Genomic DNA, 20,466 nt, shown 5'->3' with positions numbered 1-20,466 from the left:
GCCGAGTGATATGGATGTGGCCATGGCTGGACTGAGGACGATGGCTCCTCGGGGCTCCCTTCTGGGCCCTTTGTGTCCACAGGCCCTCTCTTCGGGTCCACAGAGCACTGCTGAGGCGGGAAGAGGGACAATAGTCCTGCACCTCCTTAAGGAACCTGTGGCACCTGGCAGCTCATGGTTTCTTTCTCACCTGGAGGTCTCCACTCGAAGTCAAGCCAACTGAAACTGACAGCAAAATAAAATCCACACCACCTCCTATCTAAAGACAGACGAACCGATGTGCCTCTGGAAAGACAGCTCTGCCCAAGGTCCCTCTAGGAATTAACTGCCTCCTCTCACAGCACCACTAACGTCATCGGCGACACAAAGCAGCTCACCAAAGACACAGGAGGGCAGCGAAAAAGACTTTCATGCCCGAGTATGGCAACCTTCGCCTTCAAGAAGCATGGGCTTTCACAAAACCCTTTTTAAATTGCATTTCCTTCAGAAGCTGCCACCTCTGAAGGGTCAGGTTGCAATGAAACAGGTAACTGCTCGGAGCCACCGTCAGCAAACTCGTTTCTGGACTTGAAAGCTCAGACACACGTGGAAACGACAGTAAAGGAGATCCAAAAAGTGCAGACACAATGCAAAACCATCCTGAGCGGCAAAGCAGGTAGGGTTCCATCAAAAGCCCCACCAGGGGCTGATGCTTGTGCCACGTGTGGACACAGGAGGGCAGTCCTACAGCATGGCGGTGGAGAGAACAGAAAAATGGAACTGGGGAGCGGCTCTCAGGTGCTTGGTGTAGTACTGAGGAGGGGCATCTTGAGTTCTGGCATACCTAAAGTGCCCTGATCGTAGGTATACAGCTGGATGAATCCTAGATCAGACACAGCACTTCCAACATTTCAGAAGGGGCCTTTGCCGGTGAAACTCCTGTTCTGACTTTCTCACTGTAGGTTAGTTTTGCCTGTTACTGAACTCAATCGGAAAACAGGGTCAGGGACTTCCCTGGCGGTCCAGTGGTTAGGACTCTGCACTTCCTTTGCAGGGGGTGCGAGTCTGATCTCTGGTGAGAGAACTAAGATCCCACATGCCGTGCAGCATGGCCAAAAAAAAAAAAGGAGAAAGAAAAGAAAAGAGGGTCATATAGTTTACTTATGCTCATCGCTAGGTCTGGGAGGGGCATCCATGCAGTTGGATGCTATTGTCAATTCTCCTGTTCCCGGATGTTGTGCTCCCAGGTTTTAGCACACATAAAGCTGCTGTGAACAATGTCATTTGGTGGACGTGGGCACTCGTTTTCCTTGTGTGTCCAGGAGGGGAACTGCTGGTCATGAGGGAGGCATAACTTTACCTTGGCAGATACTGTCAGTTTTCCAAATCAGCATGACAATCACATACACTGCCCTCCCTGCTGCAGCTGGGTGAGCGTTCCAGCTCCTCTAAATCAACTCTTGGTGCTGTCAGTCTTTTTAATTTGTAACCGTTCTGGTGAGTGTATAATCGTACCTTATTCCAGTTTTAAGTTGCATTTCCCTTGTGACTAATAGTGTTGCACCTTTCCATATGCTCACTGGCCACCAAGAGATCCACTTTTGTACAGGCTCTAAGCTTTCACTAACATTTTATTGGGGATGTGTAATTGCTATTACTGTCTCCCAGAGATGAAGAGAAGTTCTTAATTTTAATGATGTTCAATGTATCAAGTCTGTTCTTTTATGGTCAATGGTTTTGGGGTCCTGTTTAAGAAATCTTTGTCTACCTGTGACAATAAGAAATAATATATTTGGTCTCTGCCTTCAGTTCCTGACAGAGTTCCTAAAACCTGTGTAATTTCCTAAGTGATAGGGGTGATAAGAGCATCTTACACAGAGCTCCAAAATCCCTTAGAATTTCCTCCGTGATAGGAGTGTCCTTTGCTCTAATGAGGCTACTCTAGGTGGGCTCCTGGATGGCTTCAGGATGGGGGCTGGTCGTCAGAAAGATCAAACCATGGCTAGAAGCTTAGAACCTTCACCCCCACCCCACCCCATCCTCCGGTGAGGGGAGAGGGGCTGGAGATTGAGTTAATCGATCATGGTTACGTGATGAAGCACCACAAAACCCCTAAACTATGGCATTCAGAGAGCTTCTGGGTTGGTGAACACATCCACGTGCCAAGAGGGTGGTGCACCCCAACTTCATGGGGACAGAAGCTCCTGTGCTCCGGACCTTTCCAGACCTCACCCTATGTATCTCTTCTTCTGCCTGTTCATCTGTATCCTTTATAAACTGGTAAACATAAGTGTCTTCTTGAGTTTTGTGAGTTGTTACAGCAAATTATCAAACCTTATGAGGGGGTCATGGGAATCCACGTTTGTAACCAAGTTGGACAGAAGTGTGGATAACCTTGGGACCCACTACTTGCGACTGGCATCTGAAGTGGGGGGCAGTCTTGTGGGACTGAACCCTTAACCTGTGAGGTCTGCACCAACTCTGGGTAGTGTCAGAATTGAATTGAACTGTAGGACACCCTGTTGGTGTCCACAGGAACCTGCAGAATTGGTTGGTGTGGAAAACCCACGTTTGGTGTCAGAAGTACTGTGACACTTTACTACCTCAAGATCATGGAGATAGAGAAAGGGAAGGAATATTTTAAAGTCCAGGGGGATTGTGACTTGTTCCCGCCTCCTAGTGGCTTACAATTATTGAGGACTAATCGGTCACAAAGAAAGTGCAGGGAGGTAAGATCCAGTCAGAGAGGGGAGGGAAAGGCGTGGTCCCATTAGGTAATAAGGACAGGAATTTATTTCCTCACTGAGCCTGCCCCACCACCCTACGAGGAAGGACTACCAGACAGAGGGGTCCCTGAGGCTCCCAGGCCACCCAGTGGGTCAATGGAAGAGCTGGAGTCACAAGCCCAAGGCCATAGTAGACCTCAGACTCTGAGCGTGGACTCTGCCACCTGCCAATGGCACAACACCGGACTCCCTGAGCCTGTTTCCTCTCTGCAGACTAGAGCTGAGACCAGTCCCTCTCTCAGGGGTCGCTAGCTGTGTCACACAACCTAACACACACCAGGCACATACCAGCAGCAAGTGCTACCACGCTGCTGGTGAAATCAGCCATTAGCGCTCCGGACGCACGGCACTCAGGACAACAGGCTCACTTCCCTCCTCGGGAAGTAGAGGTTGCACAAGGCAGCTCTGCTGACCTGGAGGAGCAGCAGCTACCTGAACGCCAGCACAGCCTTGGTGCAAATGAGGACCAGCTGTCAAAAGTGACCGCAGTCCAGCCTGACGGTCAATGAATAGGATTTGGGCTACAAACTCTCCCTTACCTTTTTAGCTCCCACTGCACAAAGGAGCTGTTCTTAGCCATCATCAAGCCAGCCCTTCCTGAGGTGCGGGGCTGGGCCTGGCCCTGCTGAGAGCCAGAGAGGGTGTGGGACGGGATACCAATGTGCTCCTACCCAGCGGGGGCCAGACAAATTCAGCCAGGAATTTCAGAAGAGAGGTAAGATCTGAGGGCAGGGAACACCCCTCTCTCCAAACTCCTTCTTCCCTCATCACCAAACACCCCTGCCCTCCTCATACAGGAAACTATAAAGATCTGGCATTTCCAGCAAAGCCCTTGGGTCCCCTAGGTCACCCTCAAGGCTGCCTCAGGGGGTTTCAGGTGGCTTTCTGGTGCTGCCTGGACTCCCGCAACAAGTCCCTCTCTGACAACTCACTTGGTGTCTGGGCTGGAAGAGGTGGGGCAACTTTGCACAACACAGAAATCCATCTCAAACCAGACAGACAACCCAAACCTAAGCAGGCGAGAAAAGCGAAGGAGAAGGGGATGCAGGGGCCAAAATGGCAAAGCCACTAGCACGTGTGTGTCTGGGAGCCTCATTGAGATGTGTGTGGCCCGAGGGGCAGGTGTATTTGGGGGCTCCATGAGCGGGGAACGGAACCTGGGATTCTGGGCAGGTAGCCCGAAGGCATGTGACAGAAAATAAATATACTCCAGGGCCAGAACCAAAAAGCTGAAAACTAAAGACAGTTCAGGAGGCTGTGAGATGAAAACAGACTCCCAGGTTCCTGGGGCCAAAGGGTCTGGAAGGGTACTCAGCCATTTCACCTCAATTTCTCTGAGAAGCCCCCCAACTGCCGAACAACCAGAACTGCCCACAGTCCATGCTGTACAAGTCAAGGCATCATTAAAAATGAATGCGGGACACGGTACACGTGGACACAGAGGATGGTCCAAAATGAAGCAGGGGAACAAGGCATCGTCAAAGTTTGGGGTGCTTGGCCCAAACCCTACTTTGCTAAGAAGAACAATTTCTGCACGTTAATCCGAGCACAGAAGCCAGAAAACATGTACCAAACTGCCTGCGACTCTCTCTGGAGGTGTCTGTTGGGGAACTTACACTTTCCACATCACAGATTTCTGGAGTTTTTCTTTGTGTGTTTGTTTTAACTATTACTTTTGTAAACAGATTTTTAAAAAACACTTTTTTAAGGAAAAAGAAAAAAAAAAAAAAGCCCTGGATCAGAAAAAATACCTGGGAAATAAACACCCAGAAAAGACGCCCCAGGAAGTGCCTTTGTGGAAATAAAGGAGGAAGATGAAAGGATCTGGGGACTGTGTTATTTTCCACCCACTTCCAACTTCACCAAAATCACTATGCTGACATTCAAATGCGGAACCAGACCTGCTTGAGGATCAGAGGTCTGGTTTCTTCTTTCGTACCACTCTTAGCGTTTCTCTTAGAAATAAAAAAGGACCGTGGTGGCCGGCCACTGTGGCAGGACAGGCTGCCAACAGGCGATCGGGACCCTCTGCAACCTGCTTGCTGAGATCATGGGTTGGCTTTTTTTTTTTCCATCTTGCCTAAAAACCAGCTTTATATTTAAGTTTGGTCCCAGGATGGCTGCTATTTTGTTTTTTGGGGCGTGGAGAAATTTGTTCGAAGACACATTTCAGCAGCAGCAACACTGCAGTCAAGTCATGACCCGGCGCTCAGACGGTACAAGGTGGCCATGCGGGATGGCTTCAGCAGAGCCAGCCCCATCCGTCACATTTAAACTACAAAATGAGATTTCCACCTCCCCCATCCCCACCCCCGCCACACTCCATGACTAAGAAAACCCTCCACACCTGACCTGACGGTGTGGGGTGCACTAGTCCTCGAACCTGCAAGGATGTGCAGGGCGGGGGGCACCTGTGGTTTTAAGGACCTCGTGGAAATGGCTTATTCCTGAGACCCTGGGAAGCTGGCTGTTCTGTGGCATTTCCCTTGCAATATAATTAAGTAGCAAAACCTTGCCCTACATTTAAAAGGGAATGCATTTGAGAACCAAAAAACCATGTCGCGATGATAAATTACAATGTCTTCTCAGTTCTACCTCAGAGGTACACATGCCAAATTGCTACCAAGTACTATTTTTAGCACTGGGAATTATATATCATTTTATTCATTGGAATCCTCCCCCCTGCCCTTTTTAAGTTTTTCATTCATCTGAAAACCACTGAAGAGTACCTCCCCATCTATAACATGGCAGGAGACATGAAGACAACCAGGCCAGCCCTCTGCCCTCGGGGAGTTCAAGCTCTAATCCAGCAGGGAGATAAACTGTCTACACTTCAAGAACACAAACACTAGCCTATCTACACAGGTGTTTGCCAAACTCTTTTTACCATGACCCAGACTCCAATGTGATCCAGCACAAACACGCATCAAGTAACCAAGACGAGTTGTACAGTTCTGTCCTGACCCTGCCCCCCTGAAACTTGGGTAGACTCTCCTCCTTTTCTGTTAAGCCTGACCAAGCCCCACTGGATGGACATCATGACCCACCACTGGGTCTGCTGTGGGGCTTGCTCTGTATTCAACACTGAGCATGATGCGTGACCTGTGGAGAGGGCAGGAGAGAAGTCCCCCATGACAGGGACGCACAAAGTGCAAGTGTGGCCAAGAATAGGTGGGGAGGCGTGGCACCTATAACTGCCGAGTGTCACTCATGACAGAGCCCCAGCCACCCCCAAATACTTAGGGAGAACAAACTCTGCGCTAAACAGGGTTCTAGGCACTGGCCATGCAGCAGAGAACAAAGTCCCTGCCTGGTGGGACGGACAACTGAGTGACAGAAACAAGCACACAAATAAATAAGACACAGTGTCACGTAGTGGGTGGAAGTGCTATGAATAAAGTAGCAGGGTTAACAGTCAAGCTGATAGGAGGTGCGTTTCCAATCATGGTGGGCAGTGATGGGGACACATCTGAGCAGAGACCTGAAGTGAAATGGGAGCCAGTGGCTATGGACAGGCGGAGGGACCAGCAAGTGCAAAGGCCCTGGGGTGGGACCCTGAAGGAGGAGAGCAGGCGAGAAGGGTGTGGCAGCAGATGAGGTCAGAGATGGGCAAAGAGGGCAGATCACAGGCCTCGAGGGCAGTGGTAAGGAAGTTGGAGTCTACCCTAGGTGCAATGGGAAACTACTGGAATGTTCTGGGTAAGGCAGTGACATGGTCTGATGATGGTTTTAGAAGACTTTTCTGTACAAGCAGATGGAATGCATGTGAGAGAATGAGAGGAGACAGGGATGACCAAGGTGAACAGCAGGGCCTCAGCTAGCACATGCCATTTGAAGTATAAAGGGTGCCCCTTCCTTGGGGGCGACCAGCCCTGGAACCAGGCTTACTTTAGCAAAGCCCAGCCAGGCTGGATTTCAGCCCCAACTTGCATCCCCTTGGTTCACTACTGGTGACTGAGGTGCCAACTGGGGACTATGGGAGAAACAGGGGATTTTACGCTCAGAGAGGTTACGTTGTTTGCCCAAAATCACGTGGGAATAGAGTCCTGCCTACCTCAAGCCTGTCGGACTCTAATGCCTGAGTAACTGATTCAGGCTGAGAATCAGAAGATGGAGGAGGAGGAGGAGAGTCTGGAAGAGCACAAAGTGCAGCAAAGAGAAGCACTCCAAAGGCAGGAGCCTCCAGGGGGTGTTCCGAGGAGGCCGACGAGGGCGCTCAGCGCGCTAGCAGTCCAGGCTGTGGTCGATGTGTGCTCTGCGGTCATCAGGGCCAGAAGCAGCTCCCAGGGCACATCGAGGAGCCCCCTGTGCTTCAGTGTCACCATCAGGACAAGGAGACACCCACTGTGCCACTTTACTGGGACTTTCGGGGCAAGGTGGGGTGGTGCACATCAAACCCTGCCCCCTCAAGTCTCTCACTGTAACAGGTGAGGCAGCAACTGCCACTCGGCCACCTGCTTCCTGAACCAGCAGGGCGCAACCTGCCAGTGAAAGGAGAACTTAAACCACCCCAAGGAGCCATTTTAAAGCCCATCATCTTTTTTTTTTTTTTAATTTTGTTGAAGAATAGTTGATATATAATGTCGTGTACAGCACATTAATATGTGTACATATTCTTTTTCGGATTCTTTTCCCTTATACGTTATTACAAAATACTGAGTACGGTCCTCTGTGCTATACAGTATAGGTCGTTGGGAAAGCACATTCTCTTTATCACACTCCTGCGGGTGGTAAACTTCACACTGAGCGAAACTCAGACCGTTCCCAGTTACAAGTGTCCACGCACAAAAATGAAGACATGGCCCTTGAGCAAAGTAACAGAATCCCAAAACGAAGCCCTGGAAACCAGTCTGAGTTTCTAGGAAGGGGCCAGCTACCTGTTTCCTAAAGAAAGCCCCTTCCCTGAGGGAACTGGATGCATCCCTTTCCTTCCCTCTGCCCTGTGAAATATGATCTCCCAAGAGACCCAGCTACACCTGGTGCCTCCCGCAAGGTCCTTTCCCACACAGGAAGATGAGTGGAGGCCAAATTGCTCATGCCCATCAAATCCATATCCTGAAAAATTTGCATGCAGCTAACTGAAAACTCCAAGATATCACCGACCATATCAATGAGCTTAATATTTCTTAGGGATGACATCTGGAAGGTGATAGCAACAGCAACTCAGTTCTGATATAGTCACCCTCGGACATCTCCCTCCAATATTCCCGCCGCTGTTACTTCCCTTTTATAGTAGGTTTTGCGTATTCTTTTGATTTTAATTAAAAAAAAAAAAACCTCTCTCGGGCTTCCCTGGTGGTGCAGTTGTTGAGAGTCCGTCTGCCGATGCAGGGGACACGGGTTTGTGCCCCGGTTCGGGAAGATCCCACGTGCCGCGGAGCGGCTGGGCCCGTGAGCCATGGCCACTGAGCCTGCGCGTCCGGAGCCTGTGCTCCGCAACGGGAGAGGCCACAACAGTGAGAGGCCCGCATATCGCAAAAAACAAAAAACAAAACAAAACAAACCAAAAAAACCCTCTCTTCAGTGTTCCAATCAACGTTACAAGTTATGAGGAGATATATGAAATGCAAAACAAACACTTGATATTTTTTAAAACCCATGCCACCAGACACACTTCCCTCTTTCCAATGCTGTATGGTGAAACTTCAAAGCACACAATTTTTTTTTTTAAGCACACAATTTCAAATTATTAAGGACAAAATGAAGGAGCTGATTCCTTTGCTACCACTTTGAAAACATACAGAACTATTAAAATGGGGCAAAAATCTGTTCTGTATCTCAACCCGCTAGGATGTTGTAGAGATCATAATATATGACAACGGCTACAAACTGTTTAGTCTTGTGTGTCAGGCATTGTCCTAAGCACTTAACGTTTGTCATCTGTCATTTTGTTGTTGTTTAGTCCTTGCAGCAATCCTACAAGTTCGGTACTATTACTGTCCCCCTTTGCAAATAAGGAGACAGGTAGGAGCGGAGGAGAACAAGGTCCTTGTCTGCCTGTTCCCGGCTGAACCCCCAGCCCCAAGCTGTGCCCGGCTCGTGGCAGGCACTCAATGCACGCTTGTTCACTATACGAACGGGGAATGCGTGGCTGGGCCACTTCTTGCACAACTGCAGGGGGCGCCATTCACGTTGTGCTCTGTCTCTGGTGAATGTGAATGCCCTCTGTGCCATGGTAGCCCTGACAGCCCAGGCCAAAATCTGCTGTCATGTCTGAGGACTTACAAGGTGCCAGGCACTGTCACCCCCATTGCCTTGAGGCACCAAGAGGGAAAGTGGCCAAGCCAGGAGTCAGACTTGGATGTTCAACCCGAGAACTCCTGGTGAAATATCCCTGGACCTCAGTTTCTTCACCTGCAGAATGTTCACCTAACACAACTAATCCTTCCCACTCTCCCACATCTGATAGACAGCTAGGACCTGAAGATGGTCTAGGATTACCTCCCAGTGTTTTGAGGGTCCACAAGGAGTAGCAAACGTATATAAATAAACACGTGTTTATGTTGGGGTGCTTTTCACTGACAGGAAGTTTGGAGACCACTGCACTGCACTGCACTACCCTACACAGAAGCTCTGATGAGGTCATCCCACCACCACCCCCAGCTCAAAAACCTGCAAGATCAACATCTCCTGAAGTGCTGGACACAAAATGATTTTAAGTGGCATGCAGAAGAACGTTTATTATTTTCATAATTGTGTATGCATTGATTTTAAAGAAAATTATAAAAATATATATAACCGGCACATCAAACCTGGGATTTCTGGGATACAGAATGACTCTAACTTATGTTTTCAGTTTTTTAAACAGTTAATTTACAAATACATACATATATAAACAATATTAACTCCAATAAATTGAGGGCTCATTACATGCCAGGCTCTGCAGTGTGTTAAGTCACTTCCCATACTACCTTTTCAACCCTCACAACAGTTCTTTGAGGTGGTACCACTGTCATACCTGTTTCACAAGTGGGGGGACCTACTGGTAAGTGTCTTGCTTGAGGTCAAACTAGGATTTAGAGCTGGCTGTGAATCCAGGAGGTCTAATTCCAGAACTAGCACTCCACACCACCACCTCATATTAACCACCGCCCCACACACACCCTCATTGTTGGGGTAATGAGGTTTGGAAAACAATGGCCTGGAAAGTTTAAAAACAAAAACAAAAACAAAAACAGACCAGCAACAGCAACTAACATTTATTGCCTACAATCCCCCTTCAGTCGTGTGCCAAGCAGTTCACACACATGTTCACTCAATCCTCCCGCACACCCTCCTCATTCATCCACAAAGGTTCACTGAGGGCCTACTAGGTGCTGGGCCTGGGGTACACTGCAGGAGATCAGGTAGACACAGCTGAGGGCTCTGATGGCCCTTGGAGAAAAAGAGATGTATAATTACAAACTGGGGTAACTGCTACACAAGAAAGGTTCAGGGTGATGCGCAAGTGTAGCAAAGGGGAGCGATGACTGGTCCCGGGTGGTCAAATACAGCCTGGACGTCCTCCCTGATCCTGAGTAAAGGCCCCCTCTTCCACGCAGCCTCCCTGATCTCCGGTTCCCATCACTCACTCCCCTGTGCATCCATCCACTGTGTTCCTCACACATGATAGGCCAAGGGGAGTTGTTCCCACATTTACCACCTGTTCCCCTACAGGCCTGGAGAGGCTCCTCAGGGCATCCAACCTCCAACCATCGAACACCCAGTAGGGACTCAACAAATATTGAACAATAAAGGAAGAGATTGTACTGAACAACAATAATAGTGCTTCCCTCTAGCCAAGAACCATTTTACAGGCCTTCACCAACTCCACTTGTGGCATTATTCCCATTTCACATACGAGGACACTAAGAGGTTCAGAGAGATTAAGCTTTTTGCCTCACGTCACACAGCTAAGTGACCAGCAACGCCAGGTAGCAAACTCGAATCCGGTCTGTCAATTAAAAGTGAAAACTTGTTTCAAATTCCTCGGAAGTGGCTCTCACGCTTATTCCCTACTTTCCCCAAGGATTCACTGGGCGGGGGGAAAAATCAAGACTAGTGTCTTCAAGACCGGCACAAGACACCCTCTCCTGAAAGATCCACGTTTTAAATAAAAGCCTTAATCTGGAAAATCAATTGAGAGAAAGGGAAAAAGATGCAAAACTAAAACAATGCTTTCAACAGCAGTTTCCCCAGTCCTTCCCCACTTGCTGCCGACCCCCGCTTCAGGGCAAACATTCTTAAGTCACTACTTGCGAGGGTTTAGGAGAGTTATTTACCTTTCCTTGAAAATCTAAAATGACGTGATTTTTTATAATAAAATTTTAGGTCGGCTAACCCAAGGGGGCTGCTAATGTTCGTGTCCAGGCGACGCTGGACACACCTGGGCTTTTTCCTACTGAGCTCCGACCGCAGCCTCGCCAAAAAGCAACATTCGAGTCGGACCCGTTACACGTAGCCAGAAAAGCCAGGACGGCTGGCTATTGTTGGAACCCCAATGGGGGCCGGGCCCCTGGCCCGCCGACGGGGCTGCGAGCTTTGTCCTGCGACCCCGGCGAGAACGCGCGCGGAGGGCGCGCGGCCTCCACTTGGCCCGGGCCCCCACCCAACCGGCCCGCGGATACAGTAGCCGCCGCGGCCTCGCTGCACTGTGGCCTTCACCGCGCGCGCGGTGCCGGCCAGGCTTCTTGACCCTCGGGCGCCGCCGTACCCCGGCCCCAATCCGGGCGCCAGCGGCCCCCTCCACCCTCAGCGCCCTGGCTCCATTCAAACCGTCCTCCCAAGTCCCGCGCCGCGCTCACTCCGAGACCCGCGTTCCTTACCGGGAGTCGACGGCGCCGTCGCCTTCCCGGCGCCGCCCCCACCCCTCCGCGCGGGGCCGGGGGCAGAATGAGCGTCTCGTCTCTCCTCACGAAACAAAGAAGGCGCCGCCGCTGCCGCCGAGCGAGGGTAAGCCTAGCGCGCGCGCCCGCCTCAGCCGCCCCCCCACGCCGCCCGCGCCCCCGCTGCGCGCGCACTCGTCACCTCCCCTCCCCCCACCACAGACAGCCTCTCCCGCTTCCGTCGTCGGCCCGGCCTCTTGCGCGTGCCCGCCCACCCTTCCGCTCCTAGCGCGCGTGCGCGCCCGCCCAGGGTGGGTTGGGGAAGGTGGGTGGGGCCAGAGAGACCTAGCGCTCCCGACGCACCTCCCCACGCTGTGCGGGACGGTCCTGCGCCTGCGCGCGGGGGTCTTCGTCCTCGGCACGCCGCGCGTCTCCACGCCGCCGGGCATGCGCAGAGCGGGTGGCACTGCGGCGGTTGTGGAGGCGGAGGTGGCTGGGGGAGGTTGGGGGATGGGGTGGCAGCGAGGTCTGAGGAGAAGGGGTGGCCGAGGGACCCTGAAACTCGTAAGTGAGGCCCCAAGGTCGTGCGTGAAGGCGCGTGGCGGACAGGCTGGACTGGGGACGAGCAGAGCCGACCCCTGGGCCAAGGGCGGACTTAGGAACCGCTTTCATCCCTGGTCGGAGAATGGCGGTGCCCGTCCGGCTTTGCCGAACGGGCACCGACCGTGGCTGCCTTTTCTGCAAAACCTACCTAGGGCTATTAATTGGATTAGCAGATATCTATTGACCTGCCCCAGGCTCAGGTGCTACGGAACCGAACAAAAATATCACCCGCTGTGGCGCTCACGGTCTAGTGGGAGAGGCAGGCGCGGGGCAAGAGAATTAAGTAACATACACTTTGTTGATAATGGAGACAGGAAGGGTCGTTGGAGTTTTAAATGGGGCAGCTAAGGAAGGCCTCGCTGCGAAGACATTTGAGTCGAGACATATAAAAGCAGTGACGGAGAGAGCCTTGTTCCGAGTGGGAAGACCCAGAGCCTGGAGGCGGCTTGGTCTCTTTTTGTTTTCAAAGTATCTCCGAGTCTGTGTATGTCGCGTTTAGCTCCGCAACTGGACAGACGCTCCCCAAGGTCAAGTCCCAAAGCCCATGACTGTCCCTACCCCTGCTTCTCTCAGGCCGGCTCTTCCTCATTTTTCAGGTCTCAGCTGACTCATCACCTCCACTGGCCTTGCCTCCTTTTTGATCACTGCCTCTTTTTTTTTTTTTATTTGCGGTACGCGGGCCTCTCACTGTTGTGGCCTCTCCCGTTGCCCGGACGCGCAGGCTCAGCGGCCATGCCTCACGGGCCTAGCCGCTCCGCGGCATGTGGGATCTTCCCAGACCGGGGCACGAACCCGTGACCCCTGCATCGGCAGGCAGACGCTCAACCACTGCGCCACCAGGGAAGCCCGATCACTGCCTCTTTTTCCTTTCTTTCACAATTCTTGTGTACCCCTTTTATTGTCTGTCTCACTCAAATGACACGATGTTGTAAATTTTAGTCCCTAGTGAATACCCAGCATCTAGTGTGTTGCCCACCTCTGCCACATATCTGCTAGATAATTAAAAAAAATTTTTGTGATTGAAAGAATAATAGAGATTCTATTGAGTGTGTATCATAAGCTCTTTGGGCCTTTCCAAGCCCAAGGTGAGTCCCTTGCAGCATAGAGCAGCAGGCGAGGTCTTGGGCTGAAGCCAAAAAGACCTGAATTGAAAACCCGACTCCATTGTTAGTAGCTGGGGGATGCCAGGCAAGTTTACTGGACTCATCCACACTTCCTTTTCTTCACCTGTAAAATGCAAACAATAACAGCACTCACCTCCACAGGTTGGTTATGAGGAATCCTTGAAAGCAGGCCACCTGGAAGTTCTCAGAACCTTAGCTTGTCATGTTGGGTAGTGGACAGGAAATGGGCAAATGGAGTCTGGACTTTGGTCTCTCTCATACACTCAAGTAATATTTCTTAAGCGCCCTCAACATGCTAGACACTGAGCTGGTCATAGGCCTGCAGGCAGGGTTCCGGCCCTTGGAGCAGATAGTCCTTGAGTTCAGCTGACTGTCTCCCACATTGATCACACTAATACATGATAGGAGAGTCTAAGTGCAATGGAAGAAAAGCCCAGGGTGTGATGAGATCATAACATGGGGCCTTCCTGGGATTGAGGCGTCAGCTCGACCTCTCTGTATGCCAAGACCCTGAAGAGGGAAAAGAGCATGGGAACAGCTCCTGTGGCTGTGAGGGGGATGTCGGCAGTAGCTGGGCAAAGCAGGGCAGTAGCAAGGATCTCAAGTTTTTTCTGGAGCACAGTGTGAGGCAGTTGGAGGGCTTTAATCAGGAGAATCCCATGCTGCTCTGGCTGCAGGGTGGAGACTGGGCTAGCGGGACAAGGAGCAAGGAGAGGAAGTAGGGAGCCCCCTTCAGGCCATTGCAGTGGCCCAGGGTAAAGAGGGTGTCTTCACATCTAGAGATAGATGAAATTGGAGTTAGAATGGATAAACATGGAAGTGGGACTGAGGTGAAGAAGGAGGGCCCTGTGTGAACTCCAGCTTTCTCTGCAGCTGGGACACTGGGGACATGGACACTGGCAAGGAAGGATCAGAAGTCTTGTTTGGGGGGAATTCCCTGGCTGTCCAGTGGTTAGGACTCAGCACTTTTCATTGCAGTGGACTAGGTTAGTGGTTAGGACTCAGTGGTTAGTGGTTAGGACTCAGCACTTTTCATTGCAGTGGACTAGGTTCAATCCCTAGTCGGGGAACTAAGATCCCACAAGAGCCATGTAGCAAGGCCAAAAAAGGAGTCCTGTTTTAAGGACAAGATATATTTTAGGAATAAGCCTATAGACCGGTGGCTTATGGCTGTACAGTGAGATCCCAGTTTAAGCAAAACTGATGCCTTTAGCGCTATACTTCTGTCTGTGATACACTTTGAGTTAATTTTTGTATGTAGTATGAGGTAAGATTGAAGTTCATTGTTTTCCATAGGTATATGCAGTTGTTCCATGCTGTTTGCTTCCCCCTTTGAATTGCTTTGGTGCTTTTGTCAAAAATCAGTTGACTATTTGAGACAGAAAGTGTGAATCTATTTCCGAACTCTCTGTTCTGTTCATTAATCAATATGCCTCCCCTTAAGCTAAGACCACACTGTTTTGATTACTGTAGCTTTATAGTAAGTCTTGAAATCAAGTAGTACTCCAACTTTGTTCTTTTTTAAAATTGTTTTCGTTACTGTAGATCCTTTGCATTTCCATGTAAATTTTAGAATCAACTTGTAAATTTCTACCAAAAACAGTGACTTATCACGGTCATGGTTTGATTGGTATTGCACTGAATCTGTAGACCAGTTTGTGGAGAATCACCATCTTCCAATCCATGAACATGGAGTATCTCTCTGTTTATTTAGGTCTTCTCTAATGTCCATTAAACTTGCTCTTTTCAGGCCTTTCCTAGTCCAGTGATATGACTCCTGTCCAGGTCACAGGGACTTACCTGTTGCTGAAGGCAGGAGTCAGTTCTCAGCTTCACCTTCCTCGGGCTGGTGGCCACAGTTGACGCTTTCCCTCCTTAGAACAATCTCCTCACTTGGTTTCCAGGGCACCACACACTGCTAGGTTTCTTCCCACCCCATCATCAGCTCCTTTGTGTCTTCCTCCTCCTCACACTGATCTTTTAAGAATGACCTGCCATAGGACTCAGACCTTCATCCCCTATCTACATTCACCCCCTTGGCTTCCAGTCTTGTGACTTTACAAATTTTTCCAGGGGATTCCCTGGCAGTCCAATGGTTAGGACTCCATGCTTCCACTGCCGTGGCCCGGGTTCAATCTCTGGTCAGAGAGCTAAGATCCCGCAATCCGCATGGTGAGGAAAAAAAATCATCTACATCCTAGGTATCTACCCAAAAGCATTGAAAGCAGGCACTTGAACAAATATTTGTAAATAAATGTTCATTACTACTGCACTATTCATAATACCCAAAAGGTTGGAACAGTCCAAATATCCATGAACAGAGGAATGGATAAACAAACTGTGCTGTATACATTCAATGAATATTTAGCCATGAAATGAAGCGAAGTCCTATTATGTGCTACAGTCTGGATGAACCTTGAAAACATGCTAAGCAAATGAAGTCAGACACAAAAAGCGGCATATTGTATGAGTCTGTATATTTCAAATGTCTGAAATAGGCAAATCCATAGAGACAGAAAGCAGATTGCTAGGGGCTGGGGGTAAGAGGAGAGTAACTGCTTAATGGGTACAGGGTTTTATTTGGCCGATGATGAAAATATTTTGGAACTAGATAGAGATGATGCTTACACACTGTTGTGAATGTACTAAATATGACTAAATAATTCATCTTTAGGTGTTTAATTTTATATGAATCTCACATTAATTATTTTAAAATTTTATTATTTATTTATTTATTTTGCCTGTGCCAGGTCTTAGTTGTGGCATGCGGGATCTTTTTTTAGTTGCAGCCTGCAGACTTATTTGCGGTGGCATGTGGGATCTTTTTTTTTTTTTTTTTTTTTTTTGCGGTACGCAGGCCTCTCACTGTTGCGGCCTCTCCCATTGCAGAGCACAGGCCCCGGACGCGCAGACTCAGCGGCCATGGCTCACAGGCCCAGCTGCTCCGCGGCATGTGGGATCTTCCCGGACCGGGGCACGAACCCGCGTCCCCTGCATCTGCAGGCGGACTATCAACCACTGCGCCACCAGGGAAGCCCTGGGATCTTTTTTTAGTTGCGGCATGCGGGCTTCTTAGTTGTGGCATGTGGGCTTCTTAGTTGCGGCATGCATGCGGGATCTAGTTCCCCCACTGGGGATCGAATCTGGGCCCCCTGCATTGGGAGCGTGGAGTCTTACCCACTGGACCACCAGGGATGTCCCTCACTTTAATTTTTAAAAAATCTACATGCTAATGATTTCCAAATGTTTATCTCCTGTCTGGACCTGGAGCTCCAGAAAAGTGCCTCTCAGATACCACCATTTGGATATTTAATAGGAGTTAAAATGTTCAGTTCCATCATGTCCCTCTTTTGCTCAAAACCCTCCAATGGCTCCCATCTCACCAAGAATAAAAGGCAAAGACCATCACGAGAATGAGAAGACAAGCCACAGACTAGGAGGAAATATTTGAAAAGTTATCTGATAAAAGATTGTTATCCAGATATACAAAGAACTCTTAAAACTCCACAATAAGAAAATGAACAACCCAATTAAAAAACGAAGACCTGAACAGACACCTCACCAAAGAGGATACACAGATGGCAAATAAGCACATGAAAAGATGTTCAATATCATATGTCATCAAGGAATTGCAAATTAAAACAACAGTGAGATACCACTACACACCTATTAGAATGGGAGAAATCCAAAACTCTGAAAACACCAATTGCTGGTGAGGATGTGGAGCAACAGGAACTCTCATTCATTGCTGGTGGGAATGCAAAGTGGTTGAGCCACTGTGGAAGATAGTTTGGCCGTTTCTTACAAAACTAAACATACTCTTACCATATGAACCAGCAATCATGCTCCTTGGTACTTACCCCAAGGAGTTGAAAACATGTCCACACAAAAACCTGTACCTGGATGTTTCTAGCAACCTTTTTTTTTTTTTTTGGCGCGTCACGGGGCATGTGGGATCTTAGTTCCCCAATCAGGAATTGAACCCGTGCCCCCTGCAGTGTAAGCGTGGAGTTTTAACCACTGGACCACCAGGGAAGTCCCTCTAGCAGCTTTATTCTTAACTGTCAAAACTTTGGAAGCAACCACACTGTCCTTCAGTAGATGAATGGATAAATAAGGTGTGATACGTCCAGACAATGGAATATTAGCACTCAAAAGAAATGAGCTATCAAGACGTGAAAAGACATAGAAGACCCTTAAATGCATATTACTGAGTAAAAGAAGCCCATCTGAAAAGGCTTATGTTTGTTCTGCATGATTCCAACTATGACATTCTGGAAAAGGCAAAATTATATAGACAGTAAAAGGATCAGTGGTTTCCAGGGATTTTAGGGGAAGGAGGGATGAATAGGCAGAGCCCAGAAGATTTTTACAGCAGTCTGTCTACTCTGTATGATACCACAATGGTGGATGCTTGTCATTATACATTTGTCCAAACGCCTAGAATGTACACCACCCAGAGTAAACCCTAATGTAAACTGTGGATGCTGGGTAATGATGATGCGTCCATTTAGGTTTATCAGTGGTAACAAAGGTGCCACTGATGGGGGGGCGCTTTGATAGGGGGGAGGCTGTCCATTTGTGGCACTCTGTGCCCCCCCCTCATTTTTCCTGGACGTGATAGCTCTGCCTATTGCAGGACAATGATGGCTATTCTAAACGCTAAGGAAAAAAAAACACAGAACTGTTTCAAGTACTCAAGACTGACTTACAAACCAACCAACCACCTGGCTGGAACCCTTGCTAGCAGGCATTCTTATAAAAGAAACTTTCGAGCCTCCTTATATTGCTGGAAACTCAGCTGTGCTCCAGACTAGAGCCTCCTTACCTATGCTATGGATTTTAAATTTATTTTCTCTTATTTCATGTACACTGCTTTTTTTGGTTACAGTGTATGATGGATGTGTATGAAAAAAAAATGTATCTTTGGGAAAGCAATTACAGTTTGTTAATTTGAAAAAATTTTTTTTTATTGCACACTGCTTTTTAAAATAATTTATTTAACTAATAACTAGATTTTTATGAAAAGCATAAACTAGGTAGCACACCTTTAATACCAAACATGAAAATATATTTAACACTGAGCTTTACCAGTGGCTTTTGTACTTGATAAGATGACACATGAGACAGAGCTAGGGAGAGGGGAGCACTGTGCATGTTTAAAGCAAACATCAACATGGCAATTTTCGTGACATATGTTGAAACGCTCTGTTTAACAGAGCCAGGTGCATGACTGATTCAGTGTGGTGACATCTCTACCAAACAGTGTCTCGCATTGTGTGGTGCATGTACTCCTTTCCCTAGTGACATATGTTGAAATTCTGACGTGTATTTATCTCTAAATATGCTTAAATAAAACAGTAGATGCAAAAAAAGGCACTCTGTGCCTTTTGCTCAATATTGCTGTGAACCTAAAACTGCTCTAAAAGATAAAGTTTACTTTTTTTAATTAATTTATTTATGGCTGCATTGGGTCTTCGTTGCTGCGTTAGGGCTTTCTCTAGCTGCGGCAAGCGGGGCTACTCTTTGTTGCTGTGTGCAGGGCTTCTCATTGCGCTGGCTTCCCTTGTTGTGGAGCATGGGCTTTACGCGCGCAGGCTCAGTAGTTGTGGCTTGCGGGCTTTAGAGCGCAGGCTCAGTAGTTAATACCACACGGGCTTAGCTGCTCCGCGGCATGTGGGATCTTCCCAGACCAGGACTTGAACCCATGTCCCCTGCATTGATAGGTAGATTCTTAACCACTGTGCCACCAGGGAAGTCCAAGATAAAGTTTATTTTTTAAATGTAAACACATTTAAAAGACCAAAGTCGGTCATCACAGGGACCTGTAGGCCATTTGTCCCCTCCCTGACTGCATCGCCTACTGCCCTTCTCCTGGCTCATTCCCCTCCCACCACTGGCCTCCTCACTCGCTATTCTTCAAACCTGGCACATTCCTGCCCCAGAGTTTTTGCCCGTGTGCTCCCAACCCATGCATGGCTCTGTCTCCCAGAGGATACCAGTAATGTTACAGACGCCTCCACCTTGCATTCCCAGTTGATTTTTCTCCACGGTACTCATCCCCCATGCTGAAACATAAACTTTGTGTCTGTCTCCACCACCCATGCATCCCAGCACCTAGCACAGTGCCAAATGCCTGGTGCACGAAAGAGAGAGTGAAGGAGTACTCCCGGGTGACTCCTTGCTGCCGGTTTACGAGATGCTTCCTGAGGCGTCAGTATTACACTCCCGGCTTCTCAGATGCCAGTGGGGAGAATGACTCGAGCCCTGGACTGAAGTCACAGCTTTAGGCTCTGCCCTTCATCTCCTGTGTCCAGGTCCCAGTCACCCTCCCCATCTGCTGCCTGGCACAATGATAGCTGCCCCTCCTGCCTTCCCCGGTGGGAAGGAGAGTGCCAGGTGTGGGAAGGGTAGGAATGCAAAGAGGTGTATAAAAGTCCAGATGTTTGCAGCATCACTCCTCACGCGGTGAAAATACAATTCCCAGTTGGTCTTAGCAGTCTTGGAGTCTGTGCATTCACGTCTACATCCTCTGGTATCTGCTGCCTTATTAGGCAGGAGTTTCTCACGTGGCTCAGAGGATGTGTCAGGGTTCTCTAGAATCAATATGATGTTGGATGTACATATATATACATCCTATTCTGTTTCTCTGGAGAAATGGAATATATATACATATATAGAGAAAGAGAACACACACACACGTATATGTATATTTATATTTATGCAGATAAAGAGAGAAAGATGTTTATTTTAAGGAATTGGCTCACATGACTATAGGGGCTGGCAAGTCCAAAGCCTAATCCATAGGGCAGGCCAGTAGCTAGAAATTCAGGGAATAGAGGATGTCTCAGTGTTGAGTCTGAATTCTGCAGGGCAGCAGGCTGGAAACTCAGGCAGGGTTTCTGTACTACAGTCTTGAGAATTTCTTCATTGGGAATCCTCGTTCTTTGCTCTTATGTCGGATTGGATGAGGCCTATCCACATGATGGAGGGTGACCAGCTTGACTCAACATCCTCAGTATGATTTAAACATTAATCACATCTATGAAAATCTCCACAGCAACAGCTAAGCTGGTGTTCAACCAAACAGCTAAGCGCCATGTGCCAAACTGACACCTAAAATGAACCATTGCAGAGAAAATGAACTTCTCTCTTTTGACTCAACGTCAA

General features: G+C 48.8%; 1 protein-coding gene across 9 annotated transcripts in view; it reads right to left on the bottom strand.

The window, feature by feature from the left end:
* SMARCA4 (SWI/SNF related BAF chromatin remodeling complex subunit ATPase 4) overlaps positions 1-11,675 on the bottom strand; it is an 87,003-nt gene extending 75,328 nt beyond the window's left edge. For 8 of the 9 annotated variants that reach the window (XM_060007769.1, XM_060007766.1, XM_060007768.1 and 5 more), the window contains exon 1: positions 11,570-11,665. The gene's annotated coding sequence lies outside the window, so the exon portion shown is untranslated. Of the gene's footprint in view, positions 1-11,569 lie in introns of all 9 variants that reach the window. The other variant, XM_060007767.1, reaches the window with a different exon arrangement.
* Positions 11,676-20,466: the final 8,791 nt, after the last annotated feature.

Source organism: Delphinus delphis, chromosome 3 (assembly GCF_949987515.2).
Source record: "Delphinus delphis chromosome 3, mDelDel1.2, whole genome shotgun sequence".
Taxonomy (NCBI): domain Eukaryota; kingdom Metazoa; phylum Chordata; class Mammalia; order Artiodactyla; family Delphinidae; genus Delphinus; species Delphinus delphis.
Note: the sequence above shows the minus strand (reverse complement) of the source record. Positions and strands in the feature narration are given on the sequence as shown.